The sequence below is a fragment of the Syzygium oleosum genome, unplaced genomic scaffold (genome assembly GCF_021117445.2).
Source record: "Syzygium oleosum isolate NSW1041296 unplaced genomic scaffold, Sole_v2.1 Sole_v2.03, whole genome shotgun sequence".
NCBI classification, from domain to species: Eukaryota; Viridiplantae; Streptophyta; class Magnoliopsida; order Myrtales; family Myrtaceae; genus Syzygium; species Syzygium oleosum.
Genome location: NW_026607487.1, coordinates 2,698,439 through 2,717,838, shown reverse-complemented (window position 1 = coordinate 2,717,838; position 19,400 = coordinate 2,698,439). Strand labels below are relative to the sequence as shown.

The window sequence follows — 19,400 nt, the reverse complement described above, 5'->3', positions numbered from 1 at the left end:
ATTGTTAGTTTGGCCGATCGTTGTGTGTTATGTGTGTTTTCGTCTAGCGGTACGTGAGTGCCTACGTGGGGTTTGGGGTTGTACACTTATTGAGATTCGTCTCACGGTTGTATAACCGCCACTTTCAGACCCCCGGCCCTAAACCCGGAAGTGTGCCTTTTCTTTTTTGGAAGTCCGGGGAGCTGCTTTTGGTGCCCAGTGGAGTTGCAGGTGAGTGTCCGAAGGCTCAGACCCGAAGATTCAGAAGCAAACTGGAGGAGGGCGATCCTTAGGTTTTTCCCTAGGGTTTTAGTGGTTGTGTAAATCGGGTTGACCCATAGGGAAGTTAAGTTAACCAGACCTTGATCTTTTGTTAAAACGGTGGTGGAGGATGTTCGTCTGTATTTATGTCTGTAATATGATGTTTGTATATTTGGTGCTGTATGAGGATGTTGTTGTTTGTCTGTTCTGTTGTTCTACCCCGTTGTCGTTATCTTTTTGTCCGGGGTTTTTATATTCGCTTCCGCATGTGGCTCTGATGTTTGGGTTGGGTCGGCGACGTTCCTGGGACGTCGCATCATTTCGACCGGAGCAGGGGATGTCGCGAGCTCGATGGGGTTCGGGGTGTGACACATATTGGAACTCTTTGGTCAATAAAGAAGTTGATTTTAGTTTTGGATGATGTACAAATACCTATTTTCTCAAATACTTTGAGAGTATAGCAGATCATCAAAGTGTGGAACTTAGCAATCCAGCGTCGTTGAAAGGAATGTTTTGCGTAAACGAAGGCTTGTGATTGATGCTGAGTGTTGTGACTGTCAAATTATTAATCTCCACTTCTGCTTTGCCTGCCTTTTGGAAAAAGATAACCCATCGTGCAAGCATTGTATGTAACTCCTGAAAGGATTGTGGGAAACTCATCATTTCTCGAGATATTGAAACGCTTGCATAGAAAGGTATTGTTTCTGATGCACCATAACTTTTTCTAAAAGGTTCTTTGTAAACTTTTTATTTTCGACCATCATGCATTGCAGGCACAACTAGCTGGTTTTGTTGTTGATGAGGCTCATTGCGTGAGGTATGCATAATCTTTGGCATGCCTTGTACATGAAGAAAGATCATGCTAGAGTTACTTCAAAAGGATTAATTATTTGTGATGTTGCCACTGCAAACTATTGTCCTTGTTCCTGATAAATATAAGCAAGTTAACTTTAATATATTCTAACTTAAACTCTTTATCCAAACTTTATTGCATTTCTTTGTTTCTAGCCTAATTAAATTGTCAGTGTTACACTAGACCTTCTGAGGCCCAAACCCATGTGAAGTTCTAATATAACAGAATGCAGTGTTCCTTGTTTAAACTTTGGAAAAGATCTAGGGTCCGTTGTTTAGGAACACTTAGTGGCACATTGTTCATTATATTGAGTAAAGAGCACACAACTTAAATAAGTTCCAATGTAAATTACTTCCTAAAGTAATTGGAACTGGCATAAGCTTTGATAAGGATCCAATCTCCTGTCTATGTTTGGCATGATACACAGTCTCTTAAGCTGATTCTTGCGCCCCCATTTATTCTTTGAATGCTCATACTTTATTTTAACAACTTGAGAAAGGCAAAGGTTCACCTGTGTGATCATTGATTGCTCTGCCAGTTTGATCTCATTTAAGGAGTGTACTACTGGTTTGAGCTTTTCTTGTACATCCTACTGATTAACAAGTAAAGCTCACTGGTTGTCACTTTCGTGGTTGTCATTATTGTAGTCAATGGGGACATGATTTTCGTCCAGATTATAGGGGACTGGGATGTCTCAAGCAGAACTTTTCGTATGTCCTAGAGATGGCCTTAACTGCAACTGCCACTCGGTCAGTTCATAAGGTACTAGACTTACACATTAACCTCCTGATTATGTTGAAATAATCTGTTTGCTTTTATTGAAGTATACATCCATTGCATGATATCCTAAAAGCTCTTGGGGTTCCCCATGCTCTTGTTCTTGAGACAAGCTTTGACAGACCAAATCTAAAATATGAGGTAATAGCTAAGACCAGGGAACCACTGAAGCAACTTGGAGAGCTGCTAAAGAATAGTTTTGCTAATTTTTGTGGCATAATATATTGCCTTTCAAAGAGTGAATGTGTTGATGTCGCAAAATACTTGAATGAGACAACGGTGTACTATCATGCTAGATTAGCAGCCCGTCAAAGAGTAGCTGTTTAAAAGAAATGGCATATTGGAGAGGTCCAGATTGTATGTGATACCATTGCCTTTGGGATGGGAATAGACAAACCTGATGTTGTAAGTCGAAATGGACCCTGGCTTCTGCCTATTTCTTATGTTTTAGAATCAAGCTGACGTGCTGGCAAATACTCGGCTAATAAACTTTTCTTCTTTTGTTTTAGCTTCACTGATGGGTTTCATAGTGTGCTTGAAAGTACACTTTGGTGGTTCCATGGTCCAGTGACCTACCAAATTTTGTCATTCTTGGCTATTGATTGCAGAAACTATTAAATTATGTATGGGTTCAAGTCAAATTCTTTCTACCATGCATGGAACTTTGCTGTGCTGTAATAAAGTTAGATTTGGTTAAAGCTCTTTTCTTTATTGTAAAAGCGGCAAATGACTCTGATTTAACTTGACCTTCAGTTATAATATTTTTGTCATATTTCGACTTGTTTTCGTTTGTTCAGCAATTATTTTTTTATGGCGTGTGGTCAGCGTTTTGTCATCCACAACAAAATATCCAAGTCAATCGAAAGCTATTATCAAGAATCAAAAGGGCAGGAAGAGATAATCTATCGGCAGTATGCATTGCTCTATATGCCAAAACGGATTTCAGCAAGGTTGTGTGCATGTTAAGGAGTGGTCAATAATGTAAAACTGAAATCTTTAAAACTGCAATGGCTCAAGCTAGGAAAATGCAGCAATATTGTGAACTCAAGGTAATCCAATTTGTGTTCTCAACTTCTCTCTAATGATCTCAACTAAGTGATGCTTCTATTTTGTGTTTCCACTTTCCACTTTGTTTTATTGATTAGTCTGGCATTAACCGGTCTGGGTGCTGGATCATTAGATGGGTCTGTTGGCAACATGTTCAAATCATAATGGAACCTTTGGGCTAAACTCATATTCCATGTACCTGGATGGAGCAAAGTCTATTGACAAACGTGTGTTTACACGAATTTGCGAAATTTTCAGGATGAGTATCGGTGGCAAACCTTACTTGCACACTTTGGCAAGTCTTTGGATTAGAAAGACTGTAAATACGGTTCTAATCCTTGCGACAATTGCCTCAAAACCTCTTCATAAAGGTAAACCTTTCAGGTGTAAACTCTCTCGATGGGTGACAGGTACTGACTTACACATGTTCTTGAGCCACACAGTTCTTCTGGTTCCATCATCTGCAATTATTGGAAGACCACATGGTAATGGAGAGGCAAAGGTCCTTAACTAAGGATACAGAATTCTTCAGTTGTGCTGGTCTTGTCATCTCATGTTTATCTTTTCCTTTCATCTGTTGCCATGTTCTTTGTCTGGAACTAATTATTTTTGTGAGGGGAACGAAAATGTGGCTCGACATATAAGCCGAAGAGGCATATGGGAACACACAGTCCGGTCTTGACCAAGGAAGAAAAAGTTACTTGTTTTAGTTCAGTGAAGATTAACAATGAAATCCAATTGTACAAGCACACGTTGCCTTTCTTCTTCTTTCCCGTTTTGAATTAGTGATGAACGCATATCATGACTGCATCTGAAGTTAGTTTACTTGCAGATTCGATTTGTCAAGTCATATATCTTAAGATACAATCGACTGGTTGAGAATCTTTATTAGGGTGTAATCATCAGTTATCCAACTATTGAACGCTGCCAGCTTTCTGGTCATCAAGCATTGCACTGGTGGATTGCATTATTCAAGTCATTAGTGGAGTGGGGATCTTAGATCCACACTATGTAATATTTTTTCACAGAGAGCACATGGCAATGCATCTATGATTTGATACTTAGGGATTTAACATGGTTTTATTATTCCTGGGTCAGGCACAACGTCAGATTCATGTTGACTAGGACTTGTCAACGTTAGATTCGAGAGAGACTACGGATTGATTTGATTCCGACTTGTGCATCATCGATCGACCAAATTGCTTGAACAGGTTGAAATTCCATGGAGGAGCAGGGCTTGGAGGTACAGAAAATTGTCTGATCTGTTGTGATGATGGCTATGGAATAGTCAACTTTGGATTTGAATGTGAACGTAGCTGATTAAATTTAGTTCATGGAGCTGATTAAAATTGTTTGATATGTTCTTCTCTCGTTTCTGGGGTTCTTTAACCATCCCTAATTTCTTCAATTCGTTTATTTCGGTTCCTCATTGTCCGATTCAGCATATGGCAATGTATGTTACCGAAGCTACATAATCTAAAAATGTCGTGCGCGGGTGTTAAATGAACCGAAAGGCTTTCCATAGTTTCATTTTGATTTGAGGACAGTTTTCATTTTTCTAGTATCGTACCGATGAGCTCAGAGTTAAAAAAAATGAGGAAAATCGAAGGGCCCTGCAAGCAAAGCTTCTTCTGTCCTTTCAAAATTTTCACAGTTTTTGTTGCTGTTATTTATAGGATCTTGATGTAAATTGTGAACAAACTTTCGAAACAAAGCTCCAAACAAATCGCTAGCATGAAATCATAGTGGAAGAAAAAATGGAAAAAAAAACCCGTGAATAGAACTGAATCGGCTCAATCGGTTTGACTCGTTTATCCAATTTTATTCAGTCGATTCACAGTTGTCCATCTTCAAATCATTTCAGTCCATAAGGTCGTGACTAATTCTGTATATGCAGTCAAACCCTTCAGATTAAATTGCACAATCGAATACATTGACTTTACTTGCCTCTTTTTGTGTGTTATTTCTAATCAAAATTCTGAAACCAAGTTATTTCATGCTATGTATGTGTTAACTAGTGATTTGACTCGTTAACATGGCCGGCATTAAATATGCTTTAGTACTAAAATGTAGACAACAAACTTATCAAACTATGAGTATACCTTGCTAGTAGCTTTTAACTATTAAAATTTCATTAGTGTAAACTAGTTCATGGTAGAGGAATATCTGAGAGTGACCACAATTGAGATTGCTTCAATCGGAACTCGAATGCATGTCCGATGACCACAATTTGGCATACCAGAGTCAAAGAATTAACCAATTAGATGACCCTTTGAAGGTTTTCATTCAAACCGAATGAGTGCAAATTTTGGGCGGGGCTATTTTCACCCTTGCAATGTAGCCAAACGCCAAAGGAAATTTGGTTTCAAGTATGGAAAATGTATGGCCGAGCATCTTCTACTTTATAGATTCATGTGTAAATAAACCGAGTTTGAAAATTATATGATTGAAGTGATTGCAAAATGCCGATGTATACATTTTTCGACATAACCAGATCAAAGAGATGATTGTAGGCTGATGAACACTTTTATTTTGCATTCAAAATTCTTCCAAATGAGAAGCTTCCGTCATATCGGAAACCTTTTCATGGAAACTCTCGACTGCAATTCACATATTATTTGCCGATTCCATAACATTCGCTTTTTCCATGAAAAGAGTCTCTTCCGGTCACAAGATTGCGGCTTTGAAGTGGATATTTAAACGGTAATCTTGTTAACAAATTTGGTTTTATGCTTAACTTCACATACAGAGCCACCTGCACATCCGGCTCCCTCAAACATTTTGAGATTCGGCCAAAGCCAAAGTATAGCTCAATTCAAAGCTTGCAAACGACGACTACACGCCATGAGAAGAGGTCGTTTTATGTCAAGAATCCTATGAAGAGTGTTAAAAATACGCAGCACATGATAAAAGACAATATTGAAGAACCTAGGAACACCATTACGTGGCTCATTCCAGCCCGCATCTCCATCCTGTGGTGTTTGGAGACTTTCTCTGAATTTCATGAAATGCAGCTTGAATCTACCCAAGAAGGATGGGATTAACTAATTTTCAATAAATGGAGATATTTGAGATTGTAGCATCACAATTTACCCCATGAAAGATAACGTACATGTGCATAAACATCATTTGCACCAATTGCAGGTGGACCGCAATGAATAGAGACTTTGTTAGCTGGCCGATGAAAAGAAAACAAAAGGCATTGGAGAAGCAAGCAATTAGCAACACTTTCCTTGTTTGTGTTTAGGAACAGAATTTTTGTTAATAAGATTATACTGAAAAGGTGAAGTGCCTCAAAAGATGCAATTGTTACTCGGTTATTTGGCAGTACCCAATTAGCAAAATTGCAATAGTTTGCTGGGAGGTGAATTTTAACTTTAAAAATTCAATGTCGCATACATGAAAACCAAGCTTATCAAATCAGAAACCTATATGACAACATTCAAAGGATATTATCACACTAATAAATTACTAGAAAAATCGAGGAGATTATCATCATGCATCCTTGTATACTTCTTTTCACGTGAAATCTACAGCTCAAATAGTATAAGCACCCGAGTTAGTCTTTCATAGTTATGGTATGACTGGCAGTGCATACTCCTTCTGCAAAGCCTCATTGAGATTCGGAGTGATATCATTAGAATGCAAGTGCATCAAACAACTCTGCATCAAGGTAACACACAGAAAAATCAGCAGGCACGCATTTGATTAATAGAAAGGAAGAACCTAATGAGCATAAAGCAGATTCAATTGAGAAAACTACACTCACAAGCATTCAGGAATGTGCTGTTGAGACTAGATCAGGTGTTTGGATTTTCATATGCATCAAAACTTCCTCAGTACAATCTAGTTGGCCCACGAGCCACTTCAAGGTTGGTACGCAAGATGGCCCTCAGCTGTTTCTAATTCTTCCTCTGCAAAATCCCTATTCATTTTGATTGGGCTCTCGTATGAAACTTGAAGTTCCTTTGCAAAGTAAGCCAAACCTAGATCAACCATGTGATTAAACGATTCCATGACAACAATAGGATCAAACGGGATGCAAACTAATTGGCAAATTCTTGAGCTCCTCGCCCCAGCTTGTTTCACAGAACGGGCAAAATATTGTCCCAATTATGCACAAGGTTATCAATACAACTCATTGAATCAAAGTCCAACATTAAGCCTTAGTCATTACATAGGCTATCACAAAAGCATCACTAGTTCGCCTTTGCTTGATAATCTTTCAAAACAACAGCTTTGATGTCACGCCCCGAACCCCCGTCGAGCTCGCGACATCCCGCCTCCGGTCGAACAGTTGCGACGTCCCAGGAACGTCGCCGACCCAACCCAAACATCAGAGCCACATGCGGAAGCGGATATAAAAACCCCGGACAGAAAGATGACGACAACGGGGTAGAACAACAAAACAATCAAACAACAACATATTCATACAGCACCAAATATACAAACATCGTATTACAGACATAATTATCAAACTAGCATCCGAAATTATCGTCATAACAAAAGATCAGGGTCTGGTTAACTTAACTTCCCTATGGGTCAGCCCAATTACACAACCCCTAAAATACCCTAGGGAAAACCTAAGGATCGCCTTTCGTTCTGCTCCTGATTCTTCGGGCTTGAGCCTCCGGACACTCGCCTGCAGTTCCACCGGCACCAAAAGCGATTCCTTGAACTTCCAAAAAGAAAAGACGCACTTCCCAGGTTTACGGCTGGGGGTCTGAAATTGTGGATTATATAGCTATGAGACGAATCTCAATAAGTGTACAACCCCAAACCCCACGTAGGCACTCACGTACCGCCAGACAGAACACGCATCTCACACAACGATCAATCAATCTAACAATCACACACGAACCTACCTGGAACCCATCATGCACGTTCGTGCACATTAGACCGTAATACAGCTAACACATCACAGCAAGGAATCACAGACGCGCGTGTGCCTCAATTATAAGATAGAAACCACTTGGGTACGTCCCATACCGTGCCTAGCAGTTTCTACCCCATAATTAAGCATCACATCACGCGATACAAATACACTCGCACACTACTCACACCATGCGTCACTTTCTCAAACCTCGCACCTCAAGCCAATTCCCGTTCATTCTCAACTCTTCCACCACTACCGCGCCCGCGTAAAACTCATCAGGCCAACGGTCTTCTGACCTCGTCAGGCATCGACACCCCCATCGGGCCAGGCATCGTCACCTCATCAGGGACTGCATCGTTCCGCGTGAACGTACACGCCTCAGAACGGAATTCTACACACACTTTCCTTCTACCGCGCCCGCGTAAAACGCATCAGGCCAACGGTCTTCTGACCACGTCAGGCATTATCACCCCGTCGGGCCAGGCATCGTCACCTCGTCAGGGACGGCATCGTCCCGCATAAACGTACACGCCTTAGGACGGATCCTTTCCAACCAATCCAACATTTCCGTATCCTCGTTCCACTCAAACCACACTTACACACGGCCAAACATACACACCTCACACACACATTTCACAATTTCACATTCTCGTCACACAAACACGCCACCCAATCACATTCTTGGCATGAGAATTCAATGCATTTTCACACGACCACGCCCCTACACCTCACGGCCACATACACACGGCGTAGTACCACATCACATTCGGCCCAAGCACAATCCAAATCAGCCCCCAATCACAAATCACACAGCCACGTACACAATTCAATTCATAGCATCAGGGTAAATCTGGGCAGTTTACACAGTAGCCGAAATCCATTTGAAATAAATAGCAAATCAATTCCAAGAATTCTGAAATTTGGATATGTTGTACAAAACATCTCGATGAACATTTTCCATGAAGAACTCAAAACCCAGTTCTAACCGTAAACACCTCGTTTTAACACTCAAAGTCAGACGAAATCCGGTTCGCTCCGACAGCCCCTCAGGCCATCAAAATACAACTCATTCGGTACCCAAATCATTTTGAAAAACCTTGAAATTTTTATATGTTATAGCCACAAATGTCCCCAACAATTTTTGTGAAGGAAGTATTTTGAAAATAGGCCTGGAAAAATTTATAAAAATTCGAACAGACCCAAAGGTCGGGTGAACAGTAAATCGGGCAGTTTTATTTCGGTCCAAAGGTGAACTTCCGAATGGCATCAAATGATTTCCAAAAATTCCCAAATTAAAATATGTTATACTTCAAGATGTTGGGAACAACTTTTATGGAGAATACTTCTTCAAATTCGGCCCCCAAAATTCTCCACAAAAATAACAAATCGGACAGGTACAATAGTCATAAATTCGAAAATCACACGAATTCAAACCGTGATCGTTCCGTATCATCACGGCCCTATCCGAACCTCCCAAACCTCATATTTTCAGTCTCCAAATCAGTCCACAATAACCCAAACACTAGCCCTTAATTCAGTCCCAAAACAGTCACAAAAATCGTCTAAACCGAGCCCTAAACTAGTCTAACAATACCCGAGGTCCTAGGTGTTGATTGGGGAAGTCACTTACCTAAGAAAGGCGAGACGAACGGGCTGGATGGGTGGCTGAAATGGGCGGAACAGCAGCAACAGCAGCAGCAACGGTGATGGGAGGAAACGAAGATGAAGAGAGAGAGAGAGAGAGAGAGAGAGAGAGAGAGAGAGAGAGAGAGAGGGGGGGGGGAAATGGGAGAGGGGGGGGGGGGCTAATCGTGAGGGGTTCTGGCCAGAATGGGGAGGAGAAGAGAGAGAAAGTCCATCTGGTCAAACATGTGGGCTGGTGGGGTGACACGTGTCGCGATCCTACGCGATTTCCCATTTTGCCCTTGATCCGACGGCTCTTATTTGTCTCTATCCAATAATTCAAGGGCAAGATGGTAATTCAATAATTTCAATTTCTTTTTCACTTATTTTAGTCCTCAATTATTGCCCAAAATTGTCCAAAATTCGGAATTCCCAATACAGGGTCCAGGGGCAAAATGGTAATTTTCCAATCCTGGGGCGAAATTTCAATTTTCGTACATACGGGTTCCATGTGTGTGTGGCCAACATAATATGGCATCGGATTCGTGACAATAGCCTCTTAAGCCCTCGAAAATCGACTGCAAAGTCCTGCGGATTAAAATAATATTATTTTTCACTTCCGAGCCAAAATTCCAATTTTTGACCGTAACAACTCTAAATGCACGTAGCCACCCCAAAATGACACTAGCCTTGAAAAATAACCTCAAACGACCTCAAAATCCAACATCGGTATCCATAGGGGCAAAACCGTAATTTTTCCGGTCCCGAACCGAAATCCATTTTTTTTACAGAAATGGGTGGCCCCAAGGTTGGCCAAGCCAAAAACATCATTGGCCGCTCAAAATTGTCACTTTTAAAATTCTCGATTCCCGGGCCCGAATTTCAAGAAATGACTAAAATTGAACAATCGCGACTTTAGCTTATCTCTGGCTAACGGGTGGTTCTCTGGAATTACGCGCTCTCGACCCGTGATCGACACTAAGTCAAATCGCGTTTAAGTTTACTGTACCCAGGACGACCTCGGTTATCATATAATTGCGAGGGTCTGTTACTAGTTCCCTTCGGACACGATCAATCAAATAGATTGGTCTCGGTTGGCTCAAAACATTCCCTCGTCAATCCATATGGTCAAAGATCGAACCCAGGTCAAGTTCTTTGGTTGTGCGAACTCAATTCCGTAATAGCCCTACCCCTAAGGTTAGCATCCCGTGAATGCGCATTTCCGGGTGAGATCTCACTATAAGTGCATTGGTCAAAATATTCATTTATCAAATCCCGGGAAAAGGATCGAAAATTTAGACTGTTACATTTGAGCTGGTCTACAATTATATATATGACGGACTAGTCATAACTACTTTTCATTTTTTTTTTATCACCAACCAGAGAAACTTGAAACTTGACTTTTATTTTAGCTCAGCTTCTTATACTATTGGGAATTCTTGCTCTGTTTTTTAAGATTAAGGAGGAACATCAAGGGAACAATAAGAAACTTGACTGGGTTTTTTATCATCAGAGAAAATCGATTTCTGAACAGAACATCTGTCATTAGTCAAATTTGACACACAAAAATGATCACAAAGGAACTCAAAACGGCAAAGGATTTCTTAAAAGAAAATATGAATTTTGAACATAGTAAAAAATAGACTTTGGGAGCAGTTTAGAATATTGAGTAGCAGAAGATCATCAGCCTCTAGATGAAATATATAAATCACGGGTTTATCGAGAGGGAAACTGTAAATCACTAGGGAATTCTTATTTACCTATGTTTGATATTTTCATCCTTGCCTCACAAGCCGCTAATCTATTTGCAGTCTACAAAAGTTGCCAATGGAAGGATAAATGAAAAACACTGCTATAACATAATATGTAGGCAAATTCAGAGTCTCCAAAAATCAATCAAATAGATACCTGGTACGGAGCAAATCATTCTTAAAATATAGAGCTTCGAGAAAAGTATTACTCTATTCGCTCGCACTGGCCGTTCAAGGATGAAGAATCTTACTAGATGACCAATTCCTTCTATTGGCTAAAGCATCATGTCAGCTTCTATGACCAACTCTCCCACTCCTAGGTACTCGACCTGTCATGGAAAACCTTCTTGTCAAAAGAAGATCGTGATGAAAAGTAGGTCATGAATCTCAAAAGAAAAATGATTTTTCATTGCTTATTTACCTTCTGTTGAGGAAACACCACTCCATGAGTCATAATACAGCTCTGATTCATAATTTCTAAAGATGTGTGTTCCAGATAATTTTGGTATTGCTGCTATTGAGTCACAACCAAAAATATTCAAATCAATTAATTTCGGTAACCTCTCACATCCTGGCAAAGTCCCCATTGATTTTTTTTTTTGGGTAACCCAGGGAACCCCCGCACGGCCGACAGCCGGGGAGTAAACCCTAGGGGCGACACGTGCTAGCCACCACACACGTGCCACCGGTTAAGTCACCCTGTGGCGCCCGGGATTCGAACACTCAACCTTTTGCGAAAGGAAGAGTGCGCGCTCTAGCAACGCCACCCAAGCAGGTGGTAAGTCCCCATTGATTTGCATCCTATAAAATTGTCAAAACCTTGAATTTCGACTAGATTGTTGCACCTGACAGCCACTAATTGCTTCAAACACCGTGATTCTGGATAGAGAAGCCTTTTAATGGAATTGCAATCATATATAAATATGTCCTCCAAAAACTCCAAATTCTCATGGCCATGAATTTCGACTAGGTTATTGCACCCCTCAGCACGTAATCATTTCAGATGAATTAATTGTGAAAGGTCTAATCTTTCAATGGATCTGCACCTTTTTATTGAAAACTCTTCCAAGTTCTTCAATCCGTCGAGCTTAAACGATATCCGATTATCAAACACAATTTTGCATTTCAAGGGTCTTGAGGAAGGCTCGGGGTCTTCAAATAGATGGCATGCCTGAAGATGGTGTTTTCTTCGGTAGATTAGACAAGCCTTTAGGCCCATGGAACCTTGAATCGAGAGATATGTTAAGTCCGAAGGAAACATTGCCGGCGACCGGAGCTTCTCACAGATCGATAGGTCAAGGCTTTGGAGAGAAATATTCCATATGCTTTCTAGGAGGTCAGATATTGGTGCGAAATCAATATGGAGATTCTTGAGTGAAGACAAGTCACCAATTTCACAAGGAAACTTTTCATTCCCAGAAAAACTATGGCGAAGATGTTGCAAATTCCTTAAATCCCCAATTGAGCTAGGGATTTCACTTAGTGACTTACAATTTCTAGCACTCAGTGTCTCCAACTTCGTCAAAGAACCAATAAATGTTGGGATCTCTGTAATACGAATAAAATCTAAAGAAAGTTGTTCTAATTCCTTTAATTCGCCCATTTCCTCTGGTAGCTCCTTGAGACGTCGACATTCACTCAAGTCCAAGGAAACGAGGCTCGTGAGTCTGCCAACAGAAGGGTGGAGACACTCTAGTACGGAACAACCACTCAAGGTGTGGATCTTCAACTGTGTGAAAGCTGAGAGATCAGGAGTACATCTTAAACAATAGCACCAGCTAAGGACGAGAACTTGTAGCCGCTTTGCCGTCTACACAAAAAGAGGAGGCTAAAGCTATCAAAAGAATGAGTGGGGGATCGGCTAAACAAAAACAAAACAAAACCCAAAAAATCACAGAGAGAGAGAGAGAATTGTCCTCCTTTCCCCCATCTTACCGTGATCAAACTCCATCCTTCCCAATCCTCTGTGATGTCCCAGCTATCTAATAAATCCAGCACCGATAATTTCGGTAGATGCAAATTGGTCATCGAAAGAGACAAATCGCTTCCACAGACAATCCACTGAAACCATCTTACTTCAGAAAGGAGCTCGTTAGAGTCTCCGCTTGAAGCTGCCTACATCCAGTAATCGAACCAGAGTATGTGAGACTCCCACTTTACCAAATCAATCCGTAGAAGGTGTAAATTGACTTTTTAACTTTTCAGCTTTTGCTTCTTTTTTTTAAAATTTTTGGATTTGCACGATTTGCTGTCATTCTATCCTTCCCGTATATAAATATGAACACTTGAACTCACATTAAAAAAAAAATTTCGACGACCTTTTGAAATTTTTGAAAATAAAGAAAAAAATAGTTATTGCTTTAAAACAACTAAGGCAAATGCACCTCAATGTTTTATCTTTTGCTTTTTTTTCAACTTTTGTAGCTCGTGCACTTTGATTTTTATCTAAGACGAAATACATGAAACCATTTTACAACTTACAACTGTTTACATGTAAATTTTCATATGACTTGTGTATAATTTTTCAAAAGAATTTATCAAAGAGTACCAGTGGGCCGCCTGTAAGTAGCTAAGGAAGCACCCAATTTTCATTTCATTAACTATATTTGTGGAGTGTTTAATCATTTTTTTTTGAAAACTGAAACTTTTCTTTCTGTAAAGTATGTTTAAAAAGAGATGTGGTGACATTGGTTAGCAATACACTTTTTAGATTATAAGCAATATCTTTAAGCCAAGCCTACCATATGAAAGTTTCTGGAGAAATATCACTTATTTTTATTTACCAAAAAAAATTTGCAGGTACATATGTCGGTTTGCATAAGAATGGCACTGTTTCTTTTTGCATCTTATAAGTCGAAACATACTGTTATAATTTCCTGCTAAAACAGGTCATTTAATTAGTTGAATATGGTGAAAAAAATCCCATATGGCTTTAATTGACTTTAATAATAGGGTTAATGTCACGAAACTCCAAACTGATACACCTGTGACAAATTTACTCCGAACTACTTTTTTTACTATCAAAAACCCCACACTAGTATACCTGTAACAATTTTATCCCATACTAACTTTTCAACCACTAAAAACCCCAAATTGATACATTGTGACAAATTTATCGTCCGTTAGTGTCCGTTAAATTAAATTAATATCACGAAAAACCATAAATTGGTAAATTTGTGACAAACACAAGGGTAAAATCCTAAACTGATACACTTGTCAACTATCACGTGTTATCAAACTTAGCAATTTGATAATAAAATTTAATGGTTCGGTTCAGTAACATGTGTATATGTATATATATCTATATAGGTCCTCTATGTTTTTGCACTATAAAAAAGTTCAAGAATGGACTGAAGCAAAGGGAGGAAATGGCTAGAGTGAAAGGAGAGGACACAAATAGCCCGAATGAATACCATCATTAACAAGATGAAAGGTATTTCTCTGAATTTGCTGTGGTTTCCACATTGTGAGTTTTAATGTTTTTCGTCTTTCCATGTGGGTACGATGTTGGTGTTGCGAAATTGCAAAATATCACAATCTATACAGTAAGTTACGTCGAAAAGTCTCATTTCAAATTCAAAGTCTTGTTTCTTTAATATCGCCAAAAAGACCTTTTGTTTGATCAAATAAAACCTACACCAGATAGCAAAGTTCACAGGTTAGTAAAATAAGGGTGTACGTTCGCAAATTTTGATTGATTTTCCTTCGTAAAGATTGGAAGTGAAATTCACCACAAAAAATGTAGTAGGACCTCTTACCTTTTAGGGATTTCAAATCTTTTTTCCTTCATATGCTCAAAGATCCTCAAATATTTCCGTGATAAATATTGCACTCATGGGCAAATGCGTATATTAATGATTCTATTTCATCTTTTTACGCGTTTCAATATTAAAATTTAAATTTTTTTACCCTATAACAACCTTCCTAAAGGAATGTTCAGATCTTGAGATACCGATACATTTCCACGTACACAATTTCTTTGGCATAGTTTACCAGTAATTTCTTTTCACATTAATTATTCATTTAAATATTTCATAATAAAAATAACTTGCTAATCTTGCCAATTTCAATTTTATGACACGCATGCGATGCTCGTGCACATCTGTCAGTAAATGCGTATCATAACCTGTAAGACCGCACGGCATTCGTACATTATTTTAGACTCCATTGGGGTACATTACATCACGTCTAGCTAGTGTAATCTATTAAGTATAATGAGTTACTAAAACAAGCCTCATTACAACATTGAAATAGCCAACAAGCACGCGAGAAGCTTATAAGTCATGATAACGGTCTCATAAAAAGAAAGAGACGCTCATTTAGGTACATAAAAGAGTTGTGCGCAAGTATAATTAAACGATATAATACACATATGAGAGCGTTATTCATAGTAATATAAGCATGATCCAATGTGTTTTTAATTACCATGCGCCCTCACTTTGAATAAAATTCCCTGCTCCAATTAGTCCAACCGTAAACCCTAATCAAAATAACCTTCTCTTTTATCAGTAAATGATCAAATAACTTTGGTCAATATAAAAGAATACAATCACAAATGTTTGTCTCGAATTTCCATATTTATATGTCGCAACCGATTTTGTTCTAGGTTCGTGTCGACCTTCCTCTGAACTTGTGACATTCCGAATTTCGACCCATTTTTGGAATTTATAAAACGTGTAATTCGTCAGTGTGCTTATAGTAAAATCTCGCCCGGGAACTGATCACTCTCGGTTATCGTTTTTAAATTGAGATTTCGCTATAATCGCATTCGATCGAATTTGGCCGTTATTTAGAGCTCGAACTTTGGTGTCGAATTTTCGGAGTTTCGTGACGAATTAAATTGGACGGTGTCGTTATTATTGTGGTCAGCCTCGAGTTTGCCTAGATTAGTCGGAAAGTGAAAATTTGGACCGGGTGCGGATTTTGATCGGTAGACCTTCCTCTGGGTTTATTTTATTTAGTATCCATTGGTTTTTCCTTAGTTTATAATTAGAATTTTTAGTGAGCCATTAGATCGTTTTCGGGTTCGAATATGGACCGTTGGATCACAATAATTACCGTTGACTCTCTCTCCCTCTCTCTCTCCTCTCCTCCCTTCCCGCCGAACACCCCACGCTGCTGACACCCACGCCCGCTGCTCCCACCATGCCGTTTCTGCCTCTGTTTCTGCTGACTTGCTGCTGACTTCTTGCTGCACCTTCACGTGTGCTTTGCTGACCATTGACCCATGCTGCCCCATGCTGCTTCACGTCTTCTTCGTCCATCATTCTTCTGCCGCATGCTTCTTCTTCTCTTTATGCTTCTTCTTCACTTCGTTGCTGCTGTTTTCTTCTTCATTTTGCTTCTTTGCTTCTTGCTTTTTCTTGCTGCTGCTCACCGAGACCGACCAGCTCCCTTGCTCAGCCACCCTCGCCACCGTGAGTGCCGGCGCTCGCCCGTCCGGCTGCGCGTGAGCTCGGCTCACCGCCGGAGTTGCTGCTGCCTCTTCTTCTTGGTTTGCTTGCTTAGGATTCCTAGTAAGTGGCTTCCTAACCCTTGACTAGGCTAAGGGGTGACTAATGGACATGTTAGAGGTGGTTTAAGGACAGTGGATAGTTGGTTTAGTGGCTGGTTGTGCTTGGTTTGCTTGGTGGTTAATTTTCGGTAAGGTTGCTGCTGTGTCGCTGGATTTTTCTATTTTTACTGTGACTTGTGTGGGCCGAATTTGAGAAAGTGTTATTCATGAAAGTTGTTCATAACATCTTGAAGTTTGACATATATTAAATCTGGAATTTTTGGAGATCATTTAGTGCCATTCGTAAGTCCATCTTTTGACCGAAATAAGTCTGCCGGAAACACTGTTCCTCCGACCTTCGGGTCTGTTCGAATTTTTATAAATTTTTCTAGACCTATTTTCAAAATACTTCCTTCACAAAAATTTTTGGAGACATTTTTGGCTATGACATATAAAAATTTCAAATCGTTCTAAGGAGATTTGGTTACTACTTGAAATGCATTTTGGAAGCCGGATGGCCAGTCCGAATGAAATGTTTTATGTCCGACTTTGGATGACAAAAAGAGGTGGTTCTAGACAGAAATGGATTTTGTGTTCTTCATGAAAAATGTTCATCAAGATGTTTTGTATAACATATGAAAATTTCAGAATTTTTGGAGTTGAATTACTATTTATTTCAAAGAAATTTCGGTTGTTGCGCAAACTGCCCAGAATAGCCCGAATGTGTGCAATTCCGGTTTTCTCTCTCTCGGGGACTATTCGATGTTATCGTGGCGTTTGACGGATTTAGTTGACATTGGGCTAATTTATAGAGATAAGAATTGATAATGATTGCTGAGGTGTGTGCATGGTCATGACACGTTCCGTCTAGGCGGGAGTTCTAGACGATGCCGTTGGGTACCCGGCTTGCCGGGGGGTGTTCGATCCCCAACGTTGCCGTCTGGTACCCGGCTTGCCGGGGGGTGTTCGATCCCAGACGATGCCGATCGCGGTGGAGGCCGGATCGATGCTCCTAAGTGGAATGCCGTTGGGTACCCGGCTTGCCGGGGGGTGTTCGATCCCCAACGTTGCCGTCGCCGACGTAGCGGGACGATGCCTGGTTACGCCAGAAGACCGGCGGGAGTTCGGTGGCCCGATGGGTCGTTAATAATCTGGACATTTATAAACGTGTGCTATGCATTGGAGAATGCCATGATTGAATTTAATGTTGAGCACGTCTGGGTTATTAACCGTGTTATGCATGATTATGCCTTGAATTGCATTGTACAAGCTTGATGAGCAATTGGCCGTGTTATGGCGATATTCTAACGTGCAGGGCTAGTGTATGTGCCGAGGCGAGGTAAGGGCGCCTGTGATTGTTATGACATGTTGGATGTCGGTATTGCATGTTTAGAATTGTTCAGAGGTACGCTTTGGCCTAAGCGAGGCTTAGGTAGTTGCTTATTGAGAAGTGTTCTCATGGTTGTATAACCAAACCATTTCGGACCCGTGACCGTGATTGATCCGGAGACGCTTGCGCCAGAATACTACGGGGATTGAGGATAGGTCGAGTTAGCTCATCTTTTGAGTGCCCCTTTTTGTAGAGGAGTTAAGCTTACCAACCACCCGATCCTTATTATTGTGCGTGGTTCGTAGATAGTGGCCTCGTAGAAGGCTTGCAAATGTATGTGTTGTAATCGATGTTATGTTTATAAAAGTGTCTTGTTAATGTGTATTCTTTGTCTCTCTACTATCCCGTTGTTTATATGTTGTTTGGAGAGTTCGAGATTGCTTCCGCATGCGTTGCTCGTTAGTGTTTTGATTGGGTCGGCGATAAGCCCTGGGATGTCGCGTACATTACGACCACAAAGGGATGATTGCGCGCTCGTTCGGGTTCGGGGCGTGACAGAACTTCCTTCACGCAGTGAAGCAGAATTTACAGATTGCCTGAACTGCTACTGCGGTGCTTGCGTCGTCCCTTCAAACGTGCAAAGTTTGAATCCGTAGGGCCTTTCAAACCCAAGAAGAGAAGCTATTCTGACCTAAAACAAAGTCGAGCTAAAAAAAAATTTGTTTCGAGATCAATTGGGCCAATCCTACCTGACCCCTTGAAGTAAAGCTTTGAATATATCCATCGCGCAACCATATGTGCCAAAAAGAGGAGAGTATAGGGAAACCCCGGTCGATGGACGGGTCTGGAGGATAAGTTTTTTGCATGGCCTATGGACAATATCATCTCAATCGTTAATTAAACGGGTTCTTTCGTGTTGCCCATATGATTGGCGGTCGAGATGGGCTTCGTCTGTCCGGCACACGGACTATGCAATACTTTGTTCGATCGATCCCGGGTGGAAGCACTCGGGCTTACGGGAGATTCCGTGGCCGATAATCAAGGTAGGCCCAAACTCACCTATGGCCTAGGCACTATTTAACTACTAAAATGGCATGTGCATATAGTCCAGTTGGCTTAGGCCCTCTCATGTAGACTACCCAAGCCCACCCATATCAACTTGGATGCATTTGGCGTCCAAAAAATTTACCTAAGTCAGTAATCTCACGTCACGCAGCTAGCAAAGATAACGGCTCGATTTCGCAAAATTAAACATAGATGGCTCGATTAAATACAAAATTACCCCCTTTTCTTCTCCTTTTCAAAGGAGCGACATGTGTATTTATTCCGTTATAAATATTAAATTATCTCAAAATGCACATATGTGTTTCATGCAAAAAGGGCGACCCACGCTAGCCACTCCTCCGGAC

At 40.5% G+C, this 19,400-nt stretch overlaps 2 protein-coding genes and 1 long non-coding RNA gene across 4 annotated transcripts in view; 1 reads left to right on the top strand and 2 right to left on the bottom strand.

The window, feature by feature from the left end:
- The window catches only part of LOC115662822 (disease resistance protein RPV1-like), a 207,020-nt gene that overhangs the window by 30,807 nt on the left and 156,813 nt on the right, over positions 1-19,400 (bottom strand). The window lies entirely within an intron of this gene.
- LOC115662566 (disease resistance protein RPV1-like) overlaps positions 1-19,400 on the bottom strand; it is a 242,019-nt gene that overhangs the window by 169,361 nt on the left and 53,258 nt on the right. The window lies entirely within an intron of this gene.
- Positions 617-3,666, top strand: LOC115662331 (uncharacterized). The gene is made up of 2 exons (XR_008816067.1): positions 617-1,057; positions 1,741-3,666. It is a non-coding gene; the product is annotated as an uncharacterized LOC115662331 (long non-coding RNA).